This window comes from Lichenostomus cassidix, chromosome 20, assembly GCF_008360975.1.
Source record: "Lichenostomus cassidix isolate B80296 chromosome 20, HeHo_3.0, whole genome shotgun sequence".
Classification (NCBI taxonomy): Eukaryota; Metazoa; Chordata; class Aves; order Passeriformes; family Meliphagidae; genus Lichenostomus; species Lichenostomus cassidix.
The window spans coordinates 48,087-64,562 of record NC_139500.1 but is presented as its reverse complement, the minus strand read 5'-3'; the positions used below and the strand labels follow the sequence as shown (position 1 = coordinate 64,562).

The window sequence follows — 16,476 nt, the reverse complement described above, 5'->3', positions numbered from 1 at the left end:
TGCTGCACCGACAGATTTTTTTTACATTTTGAGTGCTGGGAAATAAAGCAGTCAAACATAAAAGGATGTTGGTACAAGACATGTAGTGCAAAAATCAGAATAGTTTCCTGTTTCTGTAAACCCTGGCTTTTTCTACACATAAATAGCATATCTCAAGACCATGTAAAAAAGAAATCAGTTTGCTTACACCAAAATCATTTTTAAGGAATGGAAGACCACTGCTGCTGCTTGCTCAACTAAACCATCTGCATATCTGAGCAACTAATACGGTCCACGAGCAAATACAAATTGTCTACTGTGACACCTCAATGTACAAAATCAAGAGATGAAACACACGTGGTGTTCCATGCACTTCAAAGATATCTACATCTATGTTAAGAACGAAAATCTCTATTCACGGTTCTGACAGGGAATATGGTATCCAGAGTAGCTAATCTCACCATAGAACAAAAATGTCTATATGCTTATTGAAATTAAAATATAACACGTTAAAAATATTTATTTAAAATTAGTTATTCCTAATACTCCTAGTTATTTTAACAGCACAGGTGAACACACATGCCTTTAATCTTCAGGATAGCACCAATATAGCTTTACAACTCAATTGCACACTTACATTTCTAACTAAAACCGCACACTCCTTTGGTGATATTTTAAGGTCAACGATCTTCTGCAATATTTTGCCATAAATTTCCAGTACATACAAATACTGCCAGCTAAATCTTTCATTCACTCAAATACAATAATTTGAAAATCATTGGTGACCTAAATTTTGGTTTATATAGCCCATGACAATTTATCTGAGAAAGGAATCAAAAGAGGAATGGTCATGAGAGTTTCATGTGAAAAAAGAACCCAGAAGAGTGTACACATCTGTGACATCTCAATATGAATAGAGACAATAGGAGCCTTATGCAGCTATAATGGAGGGTGTGGGGGAGGAACGCTCGCAAGCCTTTTTTGTTTGTAACACGAAGACGTGAATAATTTTGTTAAATGCAGTTAGGAAGCCTTGTGCGCTATAACTGAGTTAGAGTATTTCTTGCTGGATTTCTCTGATGAATTCAATTTTTAGACGACCCAGGCAGCTGTCATGAAGCAAACACAGAAACAGGAAAAGAAAACATGAGTTTTTGCAGGAGGAGAAGAAAAAGTAACCAGTTATGTATGATGGACACATTTTATAAAAAGAACCTAAAAAAAGGGCAAATCCATGTAATAAATAATGCTTAGCACTTCTACGGACCGCAAAAATCATTACTGCCTGGACATTAGAGAAGGTAAATCAGACCCTTATAAAAATACTAGAATAAAGGTTGCAGAAAACAGAAAAGACCAAATTCTTACAGATGCCGACTTTCTAAATTTCATTCAGAATTTGACATAGTATTTAGGTATTTTTACAAGACCAACAGGACTACTAGTCAGAATAAAATCGATTGGCTTTGAATACACCTGCTCTAAGTTCAAACAGGCCTTTTAAACCTTATGTTTCATTTTTAGTATGTGTTTTTTACTGGGAAAATGCAGTGACACACTAAAAAGACCAAGTGATAGAATCATCACAAATTCAAAGCTATTTTAATCTTTAATTTAAAATTTCCATTTAAAACATAGAAGTATTGAATTACATTACACAAATTGAATGAAGCAAATCTACCTAGAATTCTGTGAAATATTTTCTCACAATAGACAAAGACATATACACTGCATGAGACATATATTCTAGAGTCTCTAGCACATTAAAATGTTGCATTTATTTCTTCATTACATCACATCATTTGTCGCTCCAGTTCAAACTATTAAAACCAGGTATCTCATCAAATTGTTTTAACAGGGAAAGAAAAAGGAAAGGGAAGTCAGCACATTATTCAGTTACTGCTTGTGCACACAGATTAAAGAAATTCTGAAAGATTGTATTATTGTCCTATAAAGTTAGTTGTGTTTAAAAAAACACCACACAGCTTAGAAGCAGTGTATAATATTAATTTACACATCTCTAGAGTGATGTGAGGACATCACCACACATCCCCAGCACTCAAGATAGAAAAGTGATTACACTGGCCTTCTTATGACTGTATCGTAATAATAACAGCGAGAGAGAGAAAGGGAAAGAAAAGATGCTGTCTCCCAAGTGAATTCTGGATAATAGCTGTTACATAGCTTTTGAAGCAGAGAACAAAAACATAAAAAAACCCCACCTACATGGCTCTATAAGAAAGTTAAAGGGGATGCCACAGGGAAAAGGTTAGCATTTAAAAAATTGAAAGCTTGTTTACATGGGAAGAACTGAAATTTAATTTAAACTGGAAATACAGGACGAAAAAAAGAGAAGACTGTACCTTGCGCTGAACTACAGCCAATTATAGACAGATATTTAAGCAACATATCAGAAGCGGGAAAGCAGCTAGCGAGACAGCGGACTAAGGGAAAAACCGGGCAATCAGAGAGGATGAAGCCGTAGCTCTGAAAATCTCTTCATGTTGGCTTTCACCACTGAAGACACTGGAGAGATTCTCACTTCCAGCATTTCTTTGTAAAAAACTGGCTGGAGAAGTGAAATGTATTTTAAAGAATTACAGAGGAAGATTTTACCAAAGAGACACATCAGGGGTTACCAGGATACCCTTCATCCAAGAAGGAAGTTAAATGTGAATCTTTGGAATCGCTGGACAAAGTGCACAAGCTGTCACTACAAGCAGCTATTGCGCTGGCGAACTGGCAGTGACCGGCACAGCTCCCACTGACAAAGGAATCTGCAGGGACTCTCAAAAGCAGTGGACCAGCAAATCTGACAGTCATGCTTTGACTGACTTCCATCCATAGTAAGATGGTAGAAGTTGTGCTAAAGAATCTTTTCACTGAGCACACGAATAAACAGTCTGCAAAAAAAAAAAAAGCCAACATGTCATGACTTCTGAATAGGGAAAGTTAATTCAAAGGAAAAAAAGAAAGTTGCACAGAATTAGTGTGACCTATATGATCCTCATACTGATCTAATATTTCTTGTCATTTTACATTTGCTAAAACTTGTAAAAGTGTTTTTAAATATTTGAACTGCTTTAGTGCAGCACCAGAAATATACTTTCCCATATAATCTGTTTTACTCAGGGGAACGTGTATAAAGACTTCTTTATCAGTATGAAATCTGATTTTACTGAAGTCTGTTGACAGAGCTTTGCCAGGAGACTTCCCTAGTAAAATATTAAGCCTGAGAAAAACTAGCAGGATAAATATGGCACTATCATTCTGAACATCCAGTATTTTCTAAAAGTCAATGCTTCAACCATTCATGAGCCAGAGGTCAAAGAAAGACCAGTCAAGAGAGTTCAGTGAAACCTTGAACTATGCAACTCAGGTTTTTGGTGGGGTTTTTTTGTTTGGCTTTTTTTGATTTCCCCTTTACAACTACATATAATTAAAACTCAAGTTTGTCTCTTATTAAATTTTTTTTTTTAAACGGTGACTTCCAGATTAAGTCTCTTGCTTCTCTATTTTCCTGTCTGACTTCATGGTAAACTGTCAATATTTATGTATTTTCTTTTACAGTGTTAGTAATGTTAGTATGATGTTATTATTAAGCATATTAGTAAGTACAAAAAAATGCATCTTTCACCATTCATCAGTAATTGAAACTATGATCATCACAACCATACCGGTCCATTTTAGTTTTAAGTCACCTCCAGTTTCAAGTTACCTGGCAGCAGACACATGTGATCTGTTCAGCACAACACTGAGTTACTGAAGTAACAGGAAACTGTACGTCTAAAAATAGACCAACAAGCTATGTAGACTGACAGAAAATGTGACACACATGAAAGAAGTTATTTCTTCCAGACATTTTTCTCTAGAAGAGGATTATTAGGCAAGCATAATTACATGCAGAGTTTTTAACATTCCAAAACAATCACATAATTCTTTATGACATCTAAAGCAAAGAAGACAAGCTTTTTTATTATTTGGCCAATGAACGCAAACTGTTTTAACAACGATACCAAAATGGCTCCCTGAAAAACCGGTGATCCCTGGAAAGCAAATGAGTCTTCTATCTGAGATGCGCTTCCATTTACCTAAAGAGAAGCTTTAGCATTTTATTCTAATAAGAACCAGCCTTTTTACTGTATCTAATTTTATGATTCCTAGAAAATGTATGCCTCTGAAAGTGTATCATACATTTAGTATAATCCCATATACTGGAAGTCCGGCCTAAAATTCACTAGAACATTGAATAAGTTAAAAGTATTTTTAATCTCTAAACATTACTCTTTTTCACATCATAGTGCCAGTTTATAAAATGCTTACATTGTGACTAAATTTGATAAATGAAAATCATTATGGGTGTATTCTCATCTTAGTAAGAGTTCACATCTCTAGAACAAAATGTTCAAAGCTACAAGACATGCTGCACGTGCGTATACATGTTTAAGCTTTGAAAGCTGCCTAAAAATGCAAGCTTAAATAAAGTTCATGTGAACAGTTGTATACATGTACAGCTCTGAAAGCTGCTTGAAAACGCAAGAATGAGTAAAGTTCATATTATCAATGATAAACGCCAGCATTGCCAACCAATACACACTATGTTTTACCTGAAAGAAAAGGAGTCTGAAAGGAAATAAAGCAGCAGAAGTTTTAGGCATGCAGTAGTAGTCCTCATGAGCTTCAGAATATATAATAGCTTTCCATATTGAGAGGCTGTGCTCCAGAACTTACTCTAGGTCACCTTTCCATGCTTCCGCTTAGAAGAAAGCAGATAGAAAACTGCTTGTTCTAGACAGAAAAAAAATAGGTGAAAACACTGTGGCTTGAGCTTCTTAAATTTTTCATTCACTGTGTGAAAACCTCTGTGGAGGCAGAAAATTCTAAAAGGGCAACTCCAAAGCACCTGGCAAGTCCCCACCGTGGAATACAGGGAGATGAAACCAACGTCAAGATCTACTGCGAACAGACACACAGAATAAAACAGTATATAACAGCAACATACATTTTCAGTTTGGAACTGTTCATTTAATGCTTTTGGGCTACAAAATGTCTCCACAGTATCCCTGATATCCTCCTTTCCAGCAGTAAGCTCTCAATAACAATCTTCAGAAACACTCCTTCCAGTAGGGTTCTTTGAAATTACTGGATTTCCAAAACTAAGGAAATGCGTGCTTCTGTACCTTCAGTGTCAGTGTTCATTGTTTCGCCAGTTTCCCAGCCTACTGCTGGCACGTGCAGCAACAATTTTAGAGACTGTGGATTTCTAACACTAAAAGGCACATACACACAACATTAGCACCATGCAATCATGCAACTGTTCAAGAGAAGTATAAGACACATAAAACGATGCTTCAGAAATAGAGTTCAGAAGTGATTTCTAATTTCTGACAGTTGTTACTCACTCTTCTTTCCTTTAGAAGAGTATCTATTCCATTTCACGACAACAGGCAACACGATGTGCAGCTTCACCACAGCTCCACTGCAAATGCAGATGAACTGCCACAAAACGGACCATGAGAAGCAGACATTATGTACACAGGAATGGAAGACAGGGACAGGGAGGACAGAACAAAGAATCACAGGGAGTGGGGAAAAAACCTATATAATAGCTGCTGCTTAGAAACACTAGCCGGAACAAACAGGGAGGCCACAAACTATCATTGTAAGTGCATGTTTCTTTTGCAGTTGCAAGGAGAACTGCACACAAGAGGGTGCAGGGGATCTACTATTAATTATTTAATATTCATTGGTCCCTTGATGTTGCTGGCAATGCTTCTGAAGACTCCCTCAATCCCCAGAAAAAGCTGCATCGAGAACAGCAGCGCTACAAGAACAGCCCACATTGAACTGCCACGATTTTGTCCCACTGTATTAACGCCGCTGTAAACAAAACACTTCTTAACCACTGAACTGCTTATAGAACTGAATTTTTAAACAGACCAAATCACAGCAGTGGGGAGTTCCTCTCCAGTTTAATCTCTAATCAGGAAAATGAACACGCTATATAAATCTGATGCAACTATTTGCAGGAGCAAGACACGAGCAATGTGAAAACAACAGCCTGAAGTAGTCAGGCACCAGCTTATTTCGTTGAGGATGAGTTTTGAATGTTATCTCTAGGTAAGGTGGCGAGTGACTCCTTGATTAAGTGGCACTTAACATTCAGTACATTTAATGTTCCAGCAAGAACAGAAGGCCAATACCTGTGCCTGCGAGCTAGTCAAGGAGGAAGTGGAAGCTGACGCAGTAATTAAGTCAGCTATTCTTTTGTCAGTGAGAAGACACACGTTTAAAAGGGGAAAGAAACGTGGAATAACCAAATGTTGTACTCATACCTCACTGAAAACGTAATGCTGCTATAATTTGTCTGGTTTGGCACAGCTACACAAGGGAGGAGAATTTTCTCGGCCGCAGATATTTTGGGTTTGCGATAAAATCTGCGTAGTATGAAAGTGACACACACTTTAATTAGGTCCAGAATGTGCTAGAGTCGCCCACCCTAATTGAAAGTTCGTAACACTGGCTACTCCTGGCCCCCGACACTTTGCAATTTGGCAGCGAAGTGCAGCTGGCACTACTCTTCTCCCAGACTGAGGTGGTGGGAGTTTTCTTGTTTAAGGAAGATGCCAGACAGAGAAGTTATTTAGGCAAATACATATTTAATTCATGGACGTATGTACTAAGTAGTAATACTGAGACATTTCTACATCTGGTTTCAGTAAGGAAACACCACTTCAATCTTTTAAAAAACTCAACGCGTTTATTAAGCAACTCAGCTCAATGAAACCAGAGTACCGACTCATCCTCCTTTCCCCACTTTCTAATTGGCCCTGATCGTCAGCATCAATTTGCAGGTTACTTTTTGTCGGGTTGTTTTCCCTTTAACCATACAAAAGCACGTTGGAAGCTAAAAAATGGACTCCTACTTGTTTAGCGATGGGAGTTTGAGAAGATAGCCGGCCGGTACCAGCCGCTAAGGCATATTCCAGCTTTGCCGTTAGCGGCACACAAGCAAACCACTCGCTTGCTCTCGTTCTCCTCCTCCCAGGGAGAGGCCGCATGCAGTACAGCACGATCACGGCGAAAAAATACAGGAAAAGGGAAGGGGAAAAAAATTAAACAAACCCCTCTGCCCTTGGCAAGGGGAAGGCGTTCCACAAGAACCGCTACAGGGTCAAAAGTTTACCGTGGTTTCAATTTCACCTTTTTGCAACCAATGAGTGTGCGGCGGCTCCAGACAGAACCGCGGGCGGCAGCGGCCCTTAACTCCTTGCGGCCCGGCCCGCCCCCGCCAGGGAGCAGGCAGTGAATGAGAAAGGCCTCTTCTCCCTTTCCCCTCCCTTCAAACGAGCAGCAGAACGCACAGCAGCCTCCTGCGGACCGAGCATTGCTTTCCGCATGGAAATAAATGGAAAGGGGGAGCCATCAGAAGCAGTATGGCAGCGAGTGAGAAGTTGAGACCTGCGGAAGTACAGCCCCCTTCCCCTGCTTTAGTTGAAAACCACGGCAGTAATCGAAGTGGTAAAACCTATAGCTAGTCATTATCAAGGCATCACTTAACTCTGGAGATGTTACAGCTATGAGATTGTGCTGGCGAACAGGAAAGACTGACCTTGACAAAGGGGAGGGAGAACACCAATACAAAATTGTCAGAAAGGATTCTCAGTATGCAATCCAGAGCTGCAGTAGTTTATTTGCTTCGTGCCAAACGAGGAATACACAGTGCTGTGGCGTAAGGCTGGGCAGCCCAAGAAACACAGCTGCCCAGTCTACATAGTACCAGTAACAATTGCCTGCTTCTAGAAGTTGACTTCAAAACAGGACATCATCTACTCCATGAAGGATGTACGTGGAATTTGTGCTCTCGGCTACAGAAATCCTCAGGACTTCATAGCTTTCCAAAGGAAAACAAGTAGTGCGTAGCCACTAAAGTAAAAAATGGTCTGGACATGAGACTTGTAATAGACTTGTCTTGGTTTAGCACTGAAAAAGACAAGATGAATCTTCATTCATGTCATTACAGAACTAGAGCATGAACATAGAACAGGCTTCTTGTTGCACTGTATCATCACTAATAATGCAGTCTGACCTCAGGAATTACAGACTCGTTGAATCGGTCCACGGTGGGGTACCCCAAAATCGGTGCTGGCACCAGGTTTTTCTCTGGGACACTGGTGAAAATTTTGATGACAGCAAATCTGAACGACACCATCTACGATTATATTTTGGCATCCACTTTAACTTGAAAAAACTCAGTGTCAACTACACTTAAGCAAGGAGAGCAACAGATTTATCACCCCTTTATTGGTCTTGCAGACCCCAAGGAAAGAGGACTAAAGCAATCGTGAATATGCAGATACAGTTCTCAGTTCGGTGCAGCAACAGACAATATAATACAAGGCATCACAAAGAGAAGTATATAAAGCATGTAGTTCAGGCAAATTCTGTAGCATCGTTGCCTAACAGTATGATTCAACCCAGCAGAAAGGGGTAGGCTCACTCAGAGATCTGAGCAGCTCTGATGCAATACCACGTAGAATGGCAAGTCATGGGATACATTTGCAGAGTAAACAACATTGAACTAACCATTCTAAAGCAGGTGGCAGTCAAATCAGGAAACACTTGGAAGCATATATGTTGGCATACTCTGATCTTTGACACCATGCAGAAAGAACAACAAGAATCTGAATATACTGCAAAGAGGTAAAACAACTAAATATGCCAATGACATACAGAAAAGGTTCATGCTAAAGATGCCTGTGAAAATATGACTCGGTTTTCCAAACCCTGACGCCAAGGTAGATTGTTCAAGATAATGCACATGATGGCCTAAGGGTGAAAAAAACATTAGTCAGTTGGCAGCTATTACTAATTTTCCATCGATATGCAGTTTCAAAATCAGTAAATTATCTTACACAGACCCTTACAGGCATTCTGGGCACTTTGCAATGGTGAAAGATGCTTTGGTCTCAGACCTCTATGTAAGTCCAGAAAAAGGATAAAAGAATCTTACAAAACAGCTATGCCAGCTGAAAACACTGCCAATCATACTTTTGTAAATTACACTTTTGCAACTCAATTCACAAAATAGTTCTAGGCAATAAGATAACCATGCAAAACCTCTTAAAACCTGCTTCAAGAACGGTCAGCCACTCCATTTCAAAGCAGCCAAAGAAAACCAATTTCCAGCCAGTGGGCAAGGTAAAACAGTGATTTCTTGAACAGACACAGGTAGACGCCTTTCTTAATCTCTGTAAATAGGCACAGCGGCAGCTTAATGCACCTACTATGAGGTTAAGTTCAATGCCTTGAGGGCTGCTAACAAAAGATGCAGGAAGACATTAAAATACATAAAGTCAGAAAGTTGAAGACATCTCAAGATCGGAGCCGATTGAGTTCATGCCCTAATACCAAGCTTTTCCACTCTAGTTCAAAAATGGAAAGACAACAAAGAAAATGTTATCAAATAATGCTGTATTTTCACAGCTTAGCTAGGTTAAAGTACAGTTTTGACAATGCCAATGCAAAACTTAATTACTTTTATAAAAAGCTCTCAGTGCGTTCCTCTCAATAAAAAGTGCAGTTTGGTTTTGTTGTTTTGCCTTCTCTAAATACCATGTCATTTTAGAGAAATTATTTTAAAGTAAGATATCATCAATGAATTCCCTGTTGGTAAAATGGCCTCGTTTTAAAAGAAAATGAATACTATAAAATTTTATATCGAGTCAGCATGTTACCAAGAAGCTTTTCTATGTTTTCTGAATTTGATTAATACAAGCCAAGGTCACTTCCTGAAAGAAAGATGCCTACTACTGCAGCTGCAAGCAAACTAGACTTGAAAGCTGGGGGATGGGAAGGCAATACTGTCAATTGCAGGCAGTGTCTCCAAAAATATACCTCTTACAAAACTTGAGTAAAATGCAGAATTTTTTACTAGATCACTACATAAGTAACCTAATAACTACAAATAATTATTGTTCCAAGCAAACAAGATTCACAATGATGTACCAGCGAGCCCACAAAAAATGACTAATTCCGAGGACCCTTTACTAAACTGCATACAATTTCCTCAAAAATGCTTTTTTTAAAAAAAAACTATGTATGTTTTATTATGCAGTTTGTGAAGCTAGTGAGAGACTGCCCTTGAATTAACAGCATGTCTCAGTACTACTGAGACCAAGGCTCCACCCAATCCACAATGTCCTATTCCGAAGTCATTTAGGAAAAACCCACTTTGGGAAAGCGGGCGAGTTCTTTACAGAAGTCTACGTACAGCGTGCATTTTTCCAGTTTTTGAAGACTGTACTTAGCTTACGAAAACAATAAGAAATTCGCCGTGTTCTCCTGTAATGTGTAAAGATACTTTAAGCGCCGTAAAGGTATTTTAAAATAACTTATTTTTAAAACACGCCACATTGGCATTACGCATGAGGCTAATCAGATGTATTGTTCCCTCCCCTGTTAAAACCAGCACATCATTAAAACAAGACCCTCTCAAATAGAAATAGTATTATTTTTGTTTTTTCTATGATTTGGAGTACCACACTGGCAGCAGGGTGGAAGGAATCTATTGCAGGAAAACATTTAAGATTGTACATCAATAGACTTTCCCACCAGGACATCTGGGGACACACAGACATATACACACTCACCCACTCACTCAATTTACTATACTTCATCTGTAATAAAACAGCTTTGATACACCCAACATCGCGACAGATGTTTCATACCAGGCTGAAATTAGGATGATCTACTAAATGAAAGTTAATTTTGACAAATAGGTGCACTAAAAAGAAAAGAACTTTGTTGATTTCAGGTGACCATCTTTGTCTACAATAGAAAAATAAACTATCATTGGATGTTCAGGCACAACTGCATCTGTGGTTGCCTAGGATGCCTAACATTATCCATCACAGCAGCCTGTTGTAATTTTCTAATGCCTATCTCTGACACACCCCTCAGAACTACTTTTTGGTTCAGACATTTAAAAAACCGAGTGGAGAATTCTGTTAAACAAAGCGTAACCTTTCATTTGGTCCAAGAAGTTAAAGCTTTAGAAGATAATCTGACTGAATGGCTAAATAAACTGAACTTCATCTTGCTCTGATGAAGATATCTGTGTAGCTGGTGAGTGCCTTATTTAAAGTACTCGAACACACTCAGTTTTGTTTTAAACCAGTTGCCAAGATCCTCGAGTATTTTATCTAACTGAGTTAGCTTTACTGCCGCACAGCCCCTCCACGCTGACAGGACAGAACACGCTTTATCACTACGTTAGCAAGACCTAGAGCAGCTTCTCTATAAACTTGCCAGCTACAAAGCAGTTAAAGTGCCTGCCATCACAGCAGCTAGCGAATGGGGACATTTTTCTCAGTTATACTGCCACACCCATACACAACATCCACAAAGCATGAGGCAGCAGCAGGATCAAGGCCTCAGCAAAGGCCACACTTCCTCCTTATTCAAGATTTCATTTGAAACGGTAGCTGGACGTCTCAGCCAACAGCACTAAGAGCCCACGCGAACAAGGGGTAAGCCACGCAGAAGGGGTACTCAGTTCAGTGACCAAGGTGGCGTCCCGCTCTGCAGGATTCCAGATGACTACTGCCTTGCTTGGCAAACAGAGTAGAAATTTCCTTATGGCAAATTATACTATTTTTTCCATAAGCTCTTTAAAGACATATAAAAAGTTACACTGAAATATTAAGGATGTGCGGTCATTCAAGGAACTTCAAATAGTATTGTCAGCTCCAACTATCAACACTTCTTTAACCCATGTTGCACATTCTTAATTAAGCCGATTATACAACACACAAATAAGGCTATAATAGTATTTCCTGTGAACTGATGGGTACCAGTCCCACGGAGTCTCATAAGCAGTTACACGGCAATCACTTTCAATTTACTATATATTAATAGATAATCATCTCATAAATGGAAATCTGAAGTCTGTTGAGGACCTGTATCTTAAGTTGGCCTTTGCCCAGCACGGGTACTCAGGGAGTTCCAAGGACATTCAAATTAGGACACATGGGTCCTTGCCAAAGAAGAGTAAGCAACTCTGATATGCTGACAGATATGACAACACTGATATTATGGCAGATCTCAACTTCTGATTAAGAACATTCTTTCAGAGCAGACCTTAAACTGGCATTTAAATCACTGATTTAACTGTCGCAAAATATTTACACCCATCCATAAGGGTGGGCCCACGAGCATGAAAGAAATATGCTCCGTAGATCACATTGCCACGTGTTAGGGACATTTTGCTAGTTCGCAGATGCAGTACTTACGAACGTTTATTCCTGCATTTGCACAAGAATTAAGTTGTAGAATTAATGTCAGCAAGCGTATTATTTTACGCTGGAAACATTACATTTTTAAAAATGTCGATTCATATTCTGATAAGGTGTTTGTGCTATGGGGAGAGGGTAGGGGGGAAGGCATCTATCCATTACAGGGTTTCCTACTGCGTGAGTGTACTCTGAATCCCACAATCTGGCTTTAAGGAGAGTTAAATGCCTGGTGTCCTAAGAGTGCTTTTGAGAACCCTACTTTCCATCTTTTTCCATCGTGCTACTAAAATAGATTATTTTAAAAATGTATTGAAAACCATACATCCTCTTTGTTTTTAATCTTAAATCTTGGTATCCTCTCATCTCATAATAAAGCCCTGTCAATGAAGTTTATGATTTTTTGGCATAACTAGACACTCCAATTTGAGAGTACAAGATCCAAAACTACTAAAACCAAAAGAAGCTAATGAAGAAAGGAAATCAAAATAGTTCAAGTTTTCCATGCATAGCACCAGTGCTCCGATGCTCACCTGAATTTTATTTCAGGGCACCTGGTAAACTGCTGAGCGTAGAGGCCGAACTTATGACAAGAGATTATTCCAAAGGAGGAGCAGCTTCCTTTCTTGATACCAAAATCTCACAGAAGAGAATGTCCAGACAACATCCTGTTGCTGGAGACTACTCTCCAGCCACAGGTGTAGCAGCTGACACAATAGTCTATTCGAGTATTCAAGGCTGAATTGGTTACCCCATAAGCGATGACCAAACCTCAAACAGACAATACCCAACAGCGATTAGCATTATATCTGTATCGAGCCCCGAACAGATTTAGCTAAGAAATCCTATTTCATCACTAGTCTTTCAAAATCAAAATCATGTGAAAAGTTCAAAATCATGTGAACTCTTTGCTCAGAACAATTACAGGTTACTTCAGGAATAAGAAAACTCTAGGTCTGGTGATAGAATTAAAAACCAAATGCAGATATATACACACAAGGATCCTACCACTCCATCCCACAGCTTAGGAGGGGCATCCTTTAATGGTCCAAGTGTTCCCCAAAAGCCTAATAGCATTGGAGACCGTGACGCATGTCAAGGCCAGTTCACACCATGCATTTCCTCAAGTTTAAGGGAGGCGGAAGAGAGCAAATGATATACCGTATTAATATGGAACATAAGAAAATACCTTTATTTCTCTAAGGGAACTGAAATTATTTTCTCCTTTTATTAACTCCCTAAATACCAGTGGTTTATGGGAATGGATGCAGAGAAAACAAAGCAGTTCTGACTGATAACTTACCTAGCATAGTATTCTCTCCAACAGAAGCCAGTAGGAATGCCTAGAAAGAAAAAGCATACAAATGTGTTTTAGCATACCTTCAAACTTTACGATCTACTGTTCAGGAATTTCCTGAAGTCTCCTAAATCAAGTGCTAGTGATAGATCCAGTCAGTCACACTGAAAAGAAAGTTCTCTTAAGTCACAATGGCTTCTTCTTCAATCACCACACTGACTTTAATTATTGCATATAGTTACCAAATCTAAATTTGTAGAGGAGAAAAATAAAAAAATACTGAGGTAACCAAGCCACACTAGAAACTACCACCAGAACAAGAAGTATTTGAGGTTTTTTTCTTGAAGTTGACCAAATCTATATGCATTAAGCTTTTGCTCAGTGCAGAGTTGTTTCAGTTGAGATCCACCTTATTTCTAAAAAGTATTTAGCAAACTTACCATTTAAGTCAATAAAAGAGTTTGCAATAAGCAGAAAAAGGATACACATAAAACCAAGCTCAAAGAACACTGGAAACTTCTGTAAGGCCATAGCATCTCACACTACAGCAAAATACCTCATCTGCCACCCTAGCTTTATTCAAAGGCCAAATAAACACAGCAAGTTTGTTTTAGGCTTTGACAATAAACACATTTCAGTTATCTTAATGTCTTCAGCAATGCATTTTGCCGCCAGGAAGAAAAAGATCTCGCTCAGACTAAGAAAGTCCATCTCAAGCCTTAACTTTGCATCAAATTTGTGAAGTAACAAATTTAGATATCTAAAAGGCATACAAAGCAATGGCAGTAATTTCAGTACTTTAAATCAGTGAGAAACCAGTTAGACAATACACAATTCACAATAGAATCCTCACATAAGCTGGAAAAGGTATTAAGGTTCACATGAAGTTCAACACGGTCCATTTATAACTTTAGTCATTTGCTTTCTCATTAACAGTAACTTAGTATGTGAGAAAGTATTATGAGCAGTCAGGAAGTTAGATGGGCATATAACTATCTGTTTTTTATAGACATAGCCTTGGCAGCAGCAGATGCCATGGCACATTTATATACATATGGCAGACACGGAAACCCTTTGAGATGACTGCTACCGGAACAGTGAGAAACGCACGAGGATTTCCAATGCAAGCACACGGAGAAAAGTCAGAGGAGTTTCTGAAATTGTTGGCTCAGAGGTGAGTCCATTAATGTAGCACGAATATGCTAAAAATGCTACCTTAGTATACTAGGCGAGTTAGAACAAGCCTCTTTTCAGCTGTATTCTTCTGTGGGTGTGGCTTCTGTGGGTGTTGATTTTCAAGTTTATTATTTCAGTAAAATAAAAACCCTAGACCAGACTGGAGTTACTAAATATCAAGGCTCCATAATAGAAAAGTTTCAGGGCAGTGAGTGTGACCATAGTAAAGTATCCAACCTTATATTCAAAATACTACATTAGAAAGTTGAACCAGCCTTGGTACTGCAAACAAACAAACAAACAAACAAACAGAAAGGCCTTTAAAGCTGCCAAGGCAATTATTACACCTAAGCTCGAATTTGTTTTGGCTATAGCCTGTACATATATTAGAATAAAACATTCCCACTATGATCTTAGCTGACCTGCTCCTGTTAAAAGATATTAACTAGCTACATCCTCAAGAAATCTTTAAGAGCCGTGGAGTATCAGTCTGTTTCTCTCATGAATTCTAAGATAGTTCCTAAAAGAAAGTAATGAAAGAGACTCTCTCCCTTGACCCAAAAAATAAAATACTGCTTTGCACCGGTATTGTTGCTTTTTCAAAGCAGAATTATAATTTCCTGAATTTTTTGGTGTAGATATTTTGCTTAAGCAGCAAGCACCCCCGGCTACAACTGATGAGTGACCTTGAGACAGCTCTTGCGAGGCAGTTGCCATAGTAACACCACCACAAATGCAGTACATCCTCAGCTGGCACCACCAATCTGGTGCAACAGATCTGTAACAAATACATCTGCCCTCTATTAGTATCTCAATATTTAAGGAAGAAGATACCAGATTGGGGGGTTTTTTAGAAATATTTTAAAAAACTTGCCCTGTGGTATGCACCATATACTGGGTGTGAAATGAAGTGATTAAGGCTACATATACACAAGTCCACATAGCGGTAAATGAAGTAGCCTAAAATAATGTATTACTAAATGTTAAAATTAAAAAATGTTAACTCACTCATTGTGTTAATCCAGAGGGCAGTTGTCGGTCAAGGAAATGAGTCTACCAAAGAAACCCTGCGATAGCACATAACTAGGAAAATAAGTTTGGCATCTTCTTCCAGATTCTCTAAAACAGGTAAAGTTAATGGAAGCTTAATGCAAACGTAATGCAAAACGCAGGCACAATTATTTTGGTGTGCCAGAATACTCCCGGTCTCACACATGCAAGCTCATCACCTCGAAAAAACTTTCAAGTCAAGTCTGCACTAAGGAGTAGTGTCGCCCCAAAGGGTTTCTCTCTATACAGTGTGCTACAGTTCTCATGAGCTATGAAAGAGGAAGAAAGAAATGACTCATTACTGAAATGTCAATAAGAATGAAACATACAGAATTGGAGAGTGCTAGTTAACAGAAACACTAAGGAGAACCAGTTCTGTTTAAAGACGACGGATTAACGAAAAGGTTAATAGTTAATTATAGCAAACTAGCAGTCAGACATTAAAGTTTATTCCATAAGTAAACTGCATTTTCAAGACCCCATTTTTTTTCCTTAAACTCAAATCAGCAGGAAAGGCCAACCACATACATTTCATAGTCAGTTAATGTTCAAGAGATCCTATTCTAGGTAGAACATTTGTGGATTCTTATCAGAAACAAATGTTAGGAGCGTTCTGCCGCTGATAAAGTCAGCTCACGTCACGGGTTTGCTGTAGCATAAAGTAAAACATTTGCTGAACTT

The 16,476-nt window shown here is 38.7% G+C and overlaps 1 protein-coding gene across 1 annotated transcript in view; it reads right to left on the bottom strand.

The window, feature by feature from the left end:
* The window catches only part of NCOA3 (nuclear receptor coactivator 3), a 50,157-nt gene that overhangs the window by 28,173 nt on the left and 5,508 nt on the right, over nucleotides 1-16,476 (bottom strand). Inside the window, exons 2-3 of the mRNA XM_085079392.1 lie at nucleotides 15,754-15,812; nucleotides 13,576-13,615 (exon numbers count right to left, since the gene is read on the bottom strand). The gene's annotated coding sequence lies outside the window, so the exon portion shown is untranslated. The remainder of the gene's footprint in view (nucleotides 1-13,575; nucleotides 13,616-15,753; nucleotides 15,813-16,476) is intronic.